The sequence below is a fragment of the Mirounga angustirostris genome, unplaced genomic scaffold (genome assembly GCF_029215605.1).
Source record: "Mirounga angustirostris isolate CCGP_5_RB_7025 unplaced genomic scaffold, mMirAng1.0.hap1 SCAF_7, whole genome shotgun sequence".
NCBI lineage: Eukaryota > Metazoa > Chordata > Mammalia > Carnivora > Phocidae > Mirounga > Mirounga angustirostris.
The window spans coordinates 61,099,934-61,112,377 of NW_026991715.1; positions in this window are offsets into that span (position 1 = coordinate 61,099,934).

Here is a 12,444-nt window from a genome sequence, read left to right on the forward strand (position 1 = left end):
GAGGAAAACTGAGGGGCTGTTCCCAGAAGAAGGTGGGATGGATACAACAAAAGCATGACCGTCCACTACAGAAACCAGGAGAAGAATGTCGAGGAGGGTGATGGTCAACAGTGTCAAATGCCCCAGAGGTTGAAGAATATGGAAAGTGAATGGACACAGTGCACTTTAGACATGTGAGTGAGTCATTTATTTCTTTAAAAGATCAGAAACATGGGAGGAAAACAGATTTTAGTGGGTGAAGGAGTGAGTGGGAGTAGAAACAGTGTAAAGGCAGGGATTTGATATTTTAAAGAAGTCTCTGAAGGAAGCAGGGAGACTAGCTCTAACCCAATTCCCACGATTCCTGTGAGCGAGGCACGATGCTAGGCACTAGGAGGGCTGAGATGAGTAATTACTAGTCTGTGTCCTCAAGAAGCTCAAAGCTTGGAAAGGCAGAGAGAATTGTCAATAAATAAAATATGCAAAGAAGGAATATGTAATGTCCCCAAGGTTGCAGGGTGGAAAGGTGCACCCGTGGGAGCCTGATAGTAGATCAGAGGTATCCCACAAGGGGGAATGATGAAATCTAGCCAAGAGCATAAGGGAAGGCTTTTTGTGGAAGCTGGTGCCTGAACTGGGTTTTGTGGGATGTATGGGAGTTTGCTTTAGGAAGCAAAATAGGGAAAGGGGTGCCAGGCAAAGGCAAATGTTCCCTAAGAGGCTCATGGGGGGTGCATACTGTGGGAGAGAGAAGTACAGAGTGGGGGAGGGCAGGTGCAGAAGAGCTGGTGTGACCTGTGAAGGGGTGTGGGCTTTATCCAGTGGTGTTGGGCAGGGGGCAGTGAGATGTTTTCAGTCAGAGCAACTCACATCAGATTAGCCCATTAGAAGAATCCCTCTGGAGTCGGTCTGGAGAGGGAGCCGCATGGAGATGGACAGGCCAGTTCAGAGGATGGGTTGGTGGTGGTGGGAAGGAGTGACAAAGTCCTATACAACGACGGGGCACAGAAGAGGGGACGGAATGAAAGGGTCATCAAGAGCAGGGAGAACTCATAAAACTGGGTGCTTATTGGATCCGGAGGAGTGAGAAAGAGCAAGCGTTGAGGACAGGTGAGGGAGCTGGGGAAGGAGGATAGGAGCCCTGGAGAGGGAGATGCCAACGGTGCGGGCGGGGATGGATAACGGGAGGAGAGCAGTCCCCCGAGGGGCAGGAAAGGTGGGTGGGCTCCAGACACCGTGGAGGAGCGACAGGCTGAGCAGTGAGTCCGGGAGAACGGTGGAGAATGTGGATAAGAACCCAGAGCGTCACCGAGGAGGGCAGAACAGTTGGAGGGCTTTAATTTTCTCAGTTCAGAAAGCAGTGAGATCACCTGTTGGGAGTGAGTGGGCTTCCGAGTTCCCTGTGGGAAACATGCGGAGAGTAACAGAACCAATCAATCCCTGAGTCATGCCAACTCCACCCCCACCTGGGCCCACCTCTTCCCTTCCTGCCGCTTGCCTCCTTTAGGTCTTCACTAGCAACACCAGCGGTGCACGGGGTGGGAGTGCTTGTCACACCTAATCACCCCAGGAACTTCTTCAAACTCTCACCACCCCAGCAGCTGATTCGGGAGCTCTGGCGTGAGACCTGGGCGCTTGTGTTTTCAGAACACTTCATATAGGAGATTCTGAAATGCATCCTACCCCACACACAGTTGAGAATCACCCAGGTACGTAGGCCTGAGTCCTGGAATTTGCTATGATGTGGGAGAAGATGGCATGGAATCGTTTGCAAAAACCGGGTGGGTGTCAAGTGACTCAGGAAAGGAGGACAAGGAGAGCAGGTGGCTGCGCCGACAGATTCGGGAAAGCGCGGGGGCTCCCATTCTTACATTCAGCGGCTCTGCCTCTCCCAACCCCACAGAGTGCCAGTGACCACACAAGAGACTCAGAAAACCTATAAAAGATGAGAACAACGGAAGACAACCACATTTTTTTCTGAAAGATCATGGTCACTCTTCTAAAGGCAAGAAATGAAAATGGGGAGGAAAAAAACACTACTGATAGTGGAAAGGCACTGGGGAAGCCTCAAAGTTGCAGCGGTTTGTGTGCAGCGCTGCCCTCTGCTGGTTACATTCGGACCTGCAGCTCTATGGCAACAGCATCCTTGACTTCGGGAGCGCACCCTGGGAGAGGTGAGTGGGGCTTTGGCGTAACTGGAGTTCAAGTCACGAACATCATTAAGTCCACACAGATGGCTTTTCAGGTAAAAGCTGAGCCTGGAAATTTAGACTCGGAAATCTTCCAATTAGCTATGTTTAAAAAAAAAAACAACCCACACAAACTGTCCAGGAAAAACTGCTGTGGCCCTGAAAAAGTTTCTTTGGAAAATATTTCGATGGGAATTTAATGGCCACAGTCACCTAGAAATAAGCTACCAAGGTAGAAACTTTTCCAGGAATGAATTAATGAACTTTGAAAAAATGTTGGTAATTCTATGCTGCTAATAATATTGGCCAACATTGATTGAACATCATTGGCAGCTTGTATGCATTATAGCAATTAACTTTCACAACAACCCAATGAGGCAAGAACCATTATCATCCATACTTCACTGGTGAGGTAACTAAGGTACAAAGAGAATAGGTACCATAGCCAGGGTCACAAAACCTGGGCTGAGCAAGGTATTAAACCTAAAACCGTTATGCAGTCAACTGCTTTATCACATATACAACAAAACGTATCATTGCTCAAACATCAGTGATATTAATTTTGTGCTCATGTAATGGTCACATTCAGATGCTTGTTGTAAATGGGTGCGTTTCTTCCTCCATGTGCTGAGTCAGGGAGTCAGACCTCTTCTGGCTTGTGGCTCCCTATTGACTGGGTCTGGTCATTTTCATATACACATCGAGGCAGGCAGAAGAAGAGAAAAGAACAAAGAGAAAGCGGCACTTCTTAAAAGCCATGGCTCACATTCCAATAGCAAGAGCTAGACCAATGGCCATACAATGCCAGGGGGCCAAGAAATGTGGTCTCTGGCTAATCAGTCACTTTCCAGCATCAACTCTACACCATGGGAAGGGGAGCAGAGATTTGGGTGGTCAGCTGGCCACCTCTGACCTCCCTCTAGTATGATGACATGGTTCACTGGCTCAGGTCATGCACACCTTTTCAAGGAGGATGAAGGAAACTGATCACTACTACCCCAGATGAATACCGCAGCGAGATCATGAGACTGGGGTCTTTAGCCATAAGTCATTGGTGAGGTACCTTTTCCCTTTCCTGTGGGGGTGGGTTAACTACCTTTATTTCCCAGATAAGAAAACCAAGGCTAAGGAATCAGGTGGTTTGCCCAAATTCTCACAGCTGGGGCTCAATGTATTCTCATTGCCAGATCCTCGAAATAGTGGTGGCTGCTCAGTGTAGGTGGAGCTCGACCAAAATATTTTCTGGTGAGGTGAGAGGAGTAGGCAGACCAGAAACAGGTGATGCTGCCCATAGCCTGAGTCGACATTGCTCATTAAACAGGGACCTGGTGACTCTGTCCAATGTCTGCCAGGAATTCTAAAATTGGAGGCGGATGGCAATGAGACAGAAAGAAGGCAACAAAGGGGGGGAGTGGCAAAGAGGCTGTTGGAGAGACAGCAAAGTTCTCAAAATTTGTCCTTGTTTTCTGTCTTTACCAAATGCCAGAGAACAAATCAACCGTGGGTACATTTCACAGTTTACCAATTTACGTTGCAGATCCTATTTACCTTTGGCAATTCTCTCGTGTTCTTAATTGTTACAGAATTTCCCTTCTGAGAGTTTATGAGGGTTCTTCACTCCCGCCCTCCCAATCTACTTCACACCTCCTCTTAGTTTTATCAGAGTCTCCGATAACAACCTGGTAATAAGGAGGGGCTATCACTAAGTTAATTCTCACTGAGCTTTCATTCTGTGCTTGTTAAAACTTTTACATTTTTATTGTGAAATTATTTTAATATACACAACAGAAAAGTAATACATAAGCATATAGATACTCAACAACTGAATAAAAAAATCTTAGCATTTTTCAACTGTCTTTCTGTTAGGGATTTCTAGATTAATTCCATTCTGTTTGGAGACTAGAGTTTGCTTTCAGTTATTTTACATTTGCTAAGTCTTGTTTGTGACACAGTGTGGTCTGTCTTGTGAATGTTTATTGTGCACGTGAAGAGAATACATATTTTGCTGTTCTATATAAATACTGTCCGGGTCAGGTTTGTTAGTAGTGTTGTTCACATCTTCTGCGTCCTTGCTGATTTTCTGTCCACATGTTCTATTGATGAGTGAGAAAATAATGTTGAAATCTCCAACCATAATTGTGGATATGTCTGTTTCACCTTTGTTTTTGCTTCATGTATTTTGAACTTCTGTTTTTAGGTGAATACACATTTAAGATTGTGCTATCTTCTTGGTGAATTGAGCCCTTTATTATTATGAAGTGTCCCTCTTTATTTCTGAAATATTCCTTACTCCAAAGTCTACTTTGTTTGCTAATAATATAGCCACTTCAGTGTGTATTTGACGAATTTGTGATGAGTTTGTATTTGACTTATTTGTGTTCCATTTCAATTTATCTATTGGCTTTTTGGCTATACACACACACATACACATACACATAATTTTGCCAGTGCTCTAATAGTTAAAATATATACCTAAACTTTCACAGTCTACTTAAAGGTAGTATTTTACCACTTAAAGTAAAATGTAGAACCCTTAGAACCATATCGGTTTTCACTTTACCAGCTTTATGTCATAGTTGTCAAATGTAGTACACCTCTACATACATAGAAATGTGAGCCATACAGTCTTACAATTTTTGCTTTCAGTAGTCATACCTATAAGTAACTGAAGGGGAGAGAAAAAAAGATTTATTTATTTGAGAGAGAGAGAGAGAGTGCATGCGTGTGTGCTCGCACACGCAGCGGATAGGGAGCAGCAAAGGGAGAGGGAGAGGCAGAAAGATTCCTCATGCAGACTCCCCACTGAGCGCAGAGCCCGACTTGGAGCTTGATCCCAGGACCCTGAGATCATGACCTGAGCCGAAATCAAGAGCCAGCCACTTAACTGACTGAGCCACCCAGGCGCCCTGGAGAAGCAGTTTTTATTAACCCAGATATTTACCCTATCTGCTACTCTTCTTCATTCCCTAAGTTTCAAGTTTTTCCTCTGATATCCTCTCCTTTCAGTGTGAAGAACTCCCTCTAGCATTTGTTTTAGAGCATGTCTGCTGCCAATAAACTTTCGGTTTTCCTTTATGACTGCAGACCCCGTGGGGCCATTACTAGTGCCTTCCCATGGGTGGAAAGCACAAGAGAAAAAAAGGAGCGGAATCCTGGAAACTCACACCCTTGTATGTTGCTTTCTCAAATTCTGACACTCCTTCTCTATCTGCCAGCTTTTCTTTACTTTTCAGAGTCCCCAGGTAGTTGGGGGCTTTCTAATCTGTCCAGTATTTTAGTTATAATCAGTGCAATAGTTTGGAGGGGCTTAATCCGTTTTGGCTCAAGTCTGTGTTCTCCTGTATTTGGTTGAATTTTCTCATCTTTTTCTAGCTTCTTAAGATGAAAGCTTAGATCATTGCATTGATACTTTTTCTTTTTTTTTTTCTCAAAGATTATATTTATTTATCTGTCAGAAAGAGAGAGCACAAGCAGGGGAGGCGGCAGGCAGAGGGAGAAGCAGGCTCCCCGTTGAGCAAGGAGCCTGATGTGGTGCTTGATCCCAGGACCCTGAGATCATGACCTGAGCTGAAGACAGATGTTTAACCCACTGAGCCACCCAGGCATCCCAAGACTTTTTCTAATGTAAGCATTTAAAGGTATAAATTTACCTCTAAACACTGCTTTGGTTGTATCCCACACATTTTAGTATGTTTGATCTTGATGATCTTTTAGTTCAAAATATTTTCTCTTTTTCCTTGTGATTTCTTCTTTGACCCACGGCTAATTAGAAGTGCATTGTTTAATTTCTAAATATTTAGGGGCCCTTCATGTATCTTTTTTTGTTACTGATTTCTAATTTAATTCTGATGTCACAGAACATGTTAAGTATAATTTCAATTAAATGCATCAAGATTTGTTTTTTGGCCCAGTGCCATTGTCCATAAATGGAATATTTATGTATGTTTGAGAAGAAGATACTATTCTATGTTGGGGTGTGATCTTTTATAAATGTTAGGCCAAGTGTGGTTCGGATATCCTATATCTCTCCTGATTTTCTCTTCTGTCAATTACTGAAAAAAATGTGAAATTTTGTAATTCTTTCATGTTTTGTTCGTTTTTGCTTTATATATTTTTTGAAGCTCTGTTCTGTGTATATACATGTAAGATTATGTTTTCTTGATGAATTGACAACTTTATTATTAAAAAACGTCTCTTTTATCTTTGACCATAATCATTGCCTTGATATCCGTTTCATTTGCTACAAATACAGCCATTCCAGTTTTCATGATTATTTTCCTAGTCTATCTTTTCCTATCTCAGCCTTGAACTTCTGAATTTATGTTTTTAAAAGTGGGTTTTCTTGTAGATAACACTTGTTGCGTTTGTGTAGTTTGGCAATCTTTTCCTTTTGAGTATTTGACAATTTTATTTAATTATTGATATAGTTGGGTTTAAATATACTATTTACTATTAGTTTTCTATTTGTCCTAATTGATCTCCATTCCTTCATCTCACCCTTTCCTACCCTCTTTGGGATTTATTGAGGATTTTTTATATTCCATTGTATCTCCTCTCTTGGGTTATTGACGATAGCTCTTTTATTGACTTCCTAGTCATTGCTCGAAAGTTTACAATATCCATCTTTAACTTATCACAACCTATCTTCAAATATTATACAACCTTGCACCTGTATATTTCTACTTCTCCCTTCTATCCTCTGCATTATCACTGTCCTACATTTTACCTCTGCATATGCTATAAATCCCACAATACACTGTTATTAATTTTGCTTTAAATAATCAAATGTGTTATTAAAGAAGCTTAAAAATGAGAAATAACTATATTATATTTAGCCACTTTGTATTAAATATTTATCACCTTTAGTTCTCTTTTTTTGTATGGCTCCAGATTTCTATCTGGTATTATTTCTTTCAGATTGAAAAAAAAACCTTTTCATTTCTTTTAGTGTGGGTCTGCTGGCAATGAATTTACCTAGTTTTTGTTTCCCTGAAATAAAACATGTTTTTATTTTTGTGTTTACTTTTGAAAAATATTTTTACTGAATATAGATTCTAGATTAATAGTTTTTTCCCCCCTTTCAGCACTTTGAAAATCTTATTTCATTCTCTTTTGTCTTCTGTTACTTCTTTTGAGAAGTCAGTAGGATTTTCTTTTCTTTGTTCCCCTATGTGTAGTATGTTTGTTTTGTTCAGGCTGCCTCTAAGATTTTTATCTTTGTTACTCATTTCCAGCAATTTTATTATGATGTATTTTTGCGTGGTTTGTCTTTATCTTGCTTGGGTTTTGCTGAACTTCTTGGATCTGTGGGTATATAGTTTTCATCAAGTTTAGAAAAACTTTGGCCATTTTTACAAATTTTATTTCTGAAAAATAAGCAAGAATAGGTTAACTTAGAGGTAAACTTTTTTTTTTTTTTGATGTCACATCTTCCTATGCATGAATAAGAGTTTGTCTTTACATTTTTTCAAGTCTTCTTTGGTATCTCTGAATAACATCTTTAAGTTGTCTTCATATATATTTTAAATATTTCTTATTATATTTATTTCTAGGTATTCGTCTTTTTGTTGTAGTGGCTATTATAAGTGAGGTCTCTTTGTTATTATATGTTTAAGTGGGTATTGCTTTTAGGTAGGAAGACCACCGATTTCTCTAAATTAATCTTGTCCCAACCACCTTACCGTGTTCCATTATTGCTTCCTATTCATTTGCCTCTATTTTCCAGGTGTATTTAATATCAGAAAGTGCTGCTTTCTTACATTTGTATATTCCTTTTTTATAATGTCTTATATTGCTTTGTGTCTTCTATTTTTCCTCAATTTTTGAATATTTTGAACATATTTATTTAAAACCCTTTTCATATTGTTCTGTTCTCTGTAGTTTATGGGATGTAAAATTTTCCCCATTTCATCTGTTGCCTGTATTTCAAGATAGTCCTTTTCTTCATGAAATCAGACATGTCTACCGTGAGCTCATCTTCAGTAAGGAGCATTTCCTGTAGAGCCTGAGAAGCCTGTATTATAAAGGCATCTGTGTAACTTGGTTCATTGTTCCTTTGCAGAGTTCATTCTTGGATACTTTTTGTCTTTATTTTTTGACTGTAACTTCCTTTAGTTACGGTTTGGAGAAATTTTGACTAACACCCGCACATGGTACAATTTTGGAAGTTTGATTTCTAGAGGTCTACTTTTTTACCACCCACAACGTTAGGCAGATGGTCAGCTTCCTGCTACATCCTTAGACCAGTGGGCTGAGTTTTCTAGTCCTTATTTCATGGAAGCAATAGCCTTATCTGGCTTTTAGCTTTATTCAAAGAGGTCAGTTTCTGCTTCTAACCACCAGCCAGGCTGAGGCCTAATTGTCTCTTCTGTGGGTCTTAAAACTCATCTTCCATGCCAACACCTATTTCTGGTACCCCTGTAGATCATTTGCTCTTAGCACTTGCTCAATTCTTTGCATTTCAGTTTCTACTTCTTTTCTGGGTCCTGGGAATTTTCCTTGCTTAGTTTTGAGTTCGACTATGAAAGAATGATGGTAATAGTAAGTTGCTGTTGTTGTCATTATATTTTATCCAGAATTTAAATGGGCTTGGAGCATAATGAGAAACTTTACACCAGTTCAGTCTGTGCTGTTTGTTGACCAGGATTTCCTCATGGTCCTTTAAGTAATTCTGACGCATGTCCTTTCCTGCCACAGAGAGGAAATACTTATCCTCAGAGTATCTGGGGCCCCTGGAAGTAAAAGATTCCAATTGCTCCTATTCACTTGTGCAGTCAGCAACTTCCCCCACAGCCTCCGTTCTACTCTTTTATATACAAACATTTATTGAACATCTATTTTGTGCCAGGAACTGAGCTCGTTATTTGGCATATGAAACTTAATAAAAGCAAGGTCACTTCCTTATGAGGCATCACTCTATGGCTCAGGGTCAGGGGATACTTTGAATGCACTATGGGAAGTACCAAAATAGAGGTAGGGGCAGTGAATTTGCAGGGAAATGTTGCTTAAAGGTTCTGTGGATGAGTACAAAACAGAGATGACCATGTATCCATTTTTCTCTTTTACATCCTGGGAATAACAACCAAGCAGTGGGGAAGTAGGTAACAGGAGGTGGGGGAGAGAATGAGAGTCCTGCTTGGCTCTCAGGACACTTGGCTACTGGTACTTGTCATTAACTAACCAGCCAGGGGCTCTCAACCCAGCTGCCCTTCAGAAGCCACCCACCTGAGATCCTGACTCAGCAGGTCTGGAATGGGTCTCAAGTATCTGCATATTCAGAAGCCTGTGTGATTTAATGTATGATTAAGACTGAACACTGGGGACGCCTGGGTGGCTCAGTTGGTTAAGCAACTGCCTTCGGCTCAGGTCATGATCCTGGAGTCCCAGGATCGAGTCCCGCATCGGGCTCCCTGCTCGGCAGGGAGTCTGCTTCTTCCTCTGACCCTCCCCCCTCTCATGCTCTCTCTCTCTCATATAAATAAATAAAAATATTAAAAAAAAAAAAGACTGAACATTGACCTAATTATATAACCTCGATCATTTTAACCCTTATTTTCTCTGTGCCCCCAACTATGAAACGAAGCAAGTAATTGCCAGTTAACACATAATTGCTGCCCAAGAAGACTGTGACAGTCATCACTGTTTTTGGTAATAGTACTATTATGTAATCCCACTGATTTTAGTAGCTTAGATAGTATTTTTCCTGAGAAAAATGTCAGTAACCTCAAATGACAAGCAGACTAGTTTTCCTATCATCCAGTGTTTTAATTTGGCTTCCAAAAAATTAAGTACCGATGCTTGCTGTAACAGCTTTGCGAGCCATATAACCTGCTTTTATGCACTGTGTTACAAAGGAATGAGTCTGAGTCTTCGGATTTGTAGAATCTGCCTTCTTGCCTTTCAGTCCCACCTCAGGGGTGTGTGTGTGGGCAGGCACAAGAGTGTGAACGGTAATTGTTAGTGAACCCAGTTGGAGGACTACGGGGAGGTGCTCAGAGGCCAAGGTTCCAAATGTTTCTCATTAATTATCTTCAAGACAACCTCTCATCCTAAAAAAAGCCCCAATTAGGGAGCAACACATGGCTCTGGAAGCCATGGTGGTAAATTTCCTGATCTACTGGTTTTCATTTTGAGGATTAATGTAGCTCAACGGGGAAAAATGTGGACTCTGGAGACAGCCAGGCTGGGTTCTGATAAGGCTCTACCCCTTACCAGTCTGATGACACTGGGTGAGTTCCTCCATCACTGGTGCCTCAGTTTCCTCATTGGAACTACGGAGAGGATAATGATAATGGCACTGGCCTCCCAAAGCTGTTGTGCCGATTAAACCAGTTAACCCATGAACAACATTTAGAACTGCACCTGGAATATGTAGACATGCAAGAAGCCTTAGCTTTGATCATCTGCTCCAGGACAACAATGTCATCTATAGGGACAAATGGATAAGTTGAGTCACACGTCAGGCTTGGGGGAAAGACATCTGGGGGACAGGTCAGCCTTTACTGAAGCCTTTCCATGGGACACTGGGTCAGACAGTGGAGGGCTCTTTCCCCCTCTCAGTACAACATTGTTTCCCCCTCAGTCTCTCCCTCACTCCACTTAGCTCTTTCGCCTCCTTCTCGCCAAGCCTGACCTCCACGTCATCAGCCTCACCACGAGGCATTTCTCCACCTAGAGATCATCCTCAGGGCTGCGGCCACAGGTCAAGTCTGACGAGTCCCTGGCCCCTTGCCCCGGCCTCTCCCACCCAGAACAACAGGGTCTTGGGTCCAACTCCTCTTCTGCCTCTTAGGAGACGGTGGGACTTGCCTGGGAGTGAGCCTCCCAAATCCCATGCAGGAAAGAGCCATCCCAGCTAGGAAGGGCCGGCTCATGTTTGCCATTCCCCTGGCAGAGTCTTTCCTCACACAAACATTTTGCTCAGGGCAGTTTTCAGAACGCAGACATGCCGAGCTGGCTTCACCTCTTATTAACTGGGCCTGAAGAGTCAAGTCAATTTTGGTTTTAATTAAGAGAGCGCAAGGATTGGGGCATACCGTGCAGAAGGAAGAAACAGGAGCAAGGGGGAGAGATGAAAGCCGGGCTTTGTTCTCACTGGAACATGTGGTGTTTTGAGAAGCCGGAGTTGTTATTGAGCCTTCCTCATTACCTCCAAGGAGGGAGAGAACAAAACCAACTCACTGAGGGCAAACCCACTAAGCCGTCTCCTTTAATGAATTCTTCTTAGCAACTGGTTTCCAGGCAGTTGAGAAACAGTGTGAGAGTGTAAAGGGCATTTTTCATTTCAACGAATTTTGTGGACCTCTGAAAATCCAAGTTCCTCTCTGCTCCCCTATCCCTCCTTCAGTGCACACATCTCCACACACGGAGCCACGCATACCAGTGGCAAGTGCTGGAGCGATCTGTAGCTGATGAGAACCTAGGAGGGCCACTGGAGGAGTTGCCCAGGGCTGCCAGGGTAAAATGCCACTAACTGGGGGGCTTAGAACAACAGAAGTGCATCGCCTTTGAGTGTTAGAGGTTAGAAAACTGAAATCGAGGTGTCAGCAGGGCAACAGTTCTCTGAAGGCTTTGGGGAAGGGTGGGTCCCAGGCCTCTCTCCTAGCTTCTGGGGCCCCCAGGCTCGTGGCAGCCTGATGCCAGTCTCGCCAGGGCCTGCTCGCTGTTTGCATGTCTATGTCCAAATTTCCTGTTGTTATAAGAATACCAGTCACATTGATTAGGAGCCCACCCTACTCCAGTATGACCTCATCTTAACAAATTACATCGGCCACAACCCTATTTCCAGAAAGTCACGTTCTGGGGTACCAGAGGTTAGCATTTCAACATACGCGTTTTGGGGGACAAGTTCAACTTGTAAGAGCCACAGCTGTGTCCTACAAACTTGAGTCCACATGAGTGCGGGGCTCTGCTTTGCACAGCGCATTCTCTAGCCCAACACTCCAGGGCTCGTTGGCCGCACATTTGCTAGAACAGCTCTAGGGCTAGTTCTGTGTGTACTGGAAATGAGGCCAGACACGTGGGCAGGGCTGAGCAGGCTATGTGAGAGCCCAGTGCTTTACCCCATGAGCAGTGGGGGCCACTGGATGTTTATCAGCAGGAGGATGATCAAACTCTAGAAAGACTCTTCCAACCATCGTGTTGGGAAAAGGAGTGGGGGCAGAGCGAGGCTGTCTCAGTTTTCCGGGCAAGAGACCGAGCCGGCCTGAACCCCACTGGTGGCAGTGGGATGGCAGGAAGATGGCTTGGAGAGAGGGCTGCGATTTCTGTGTGTGTG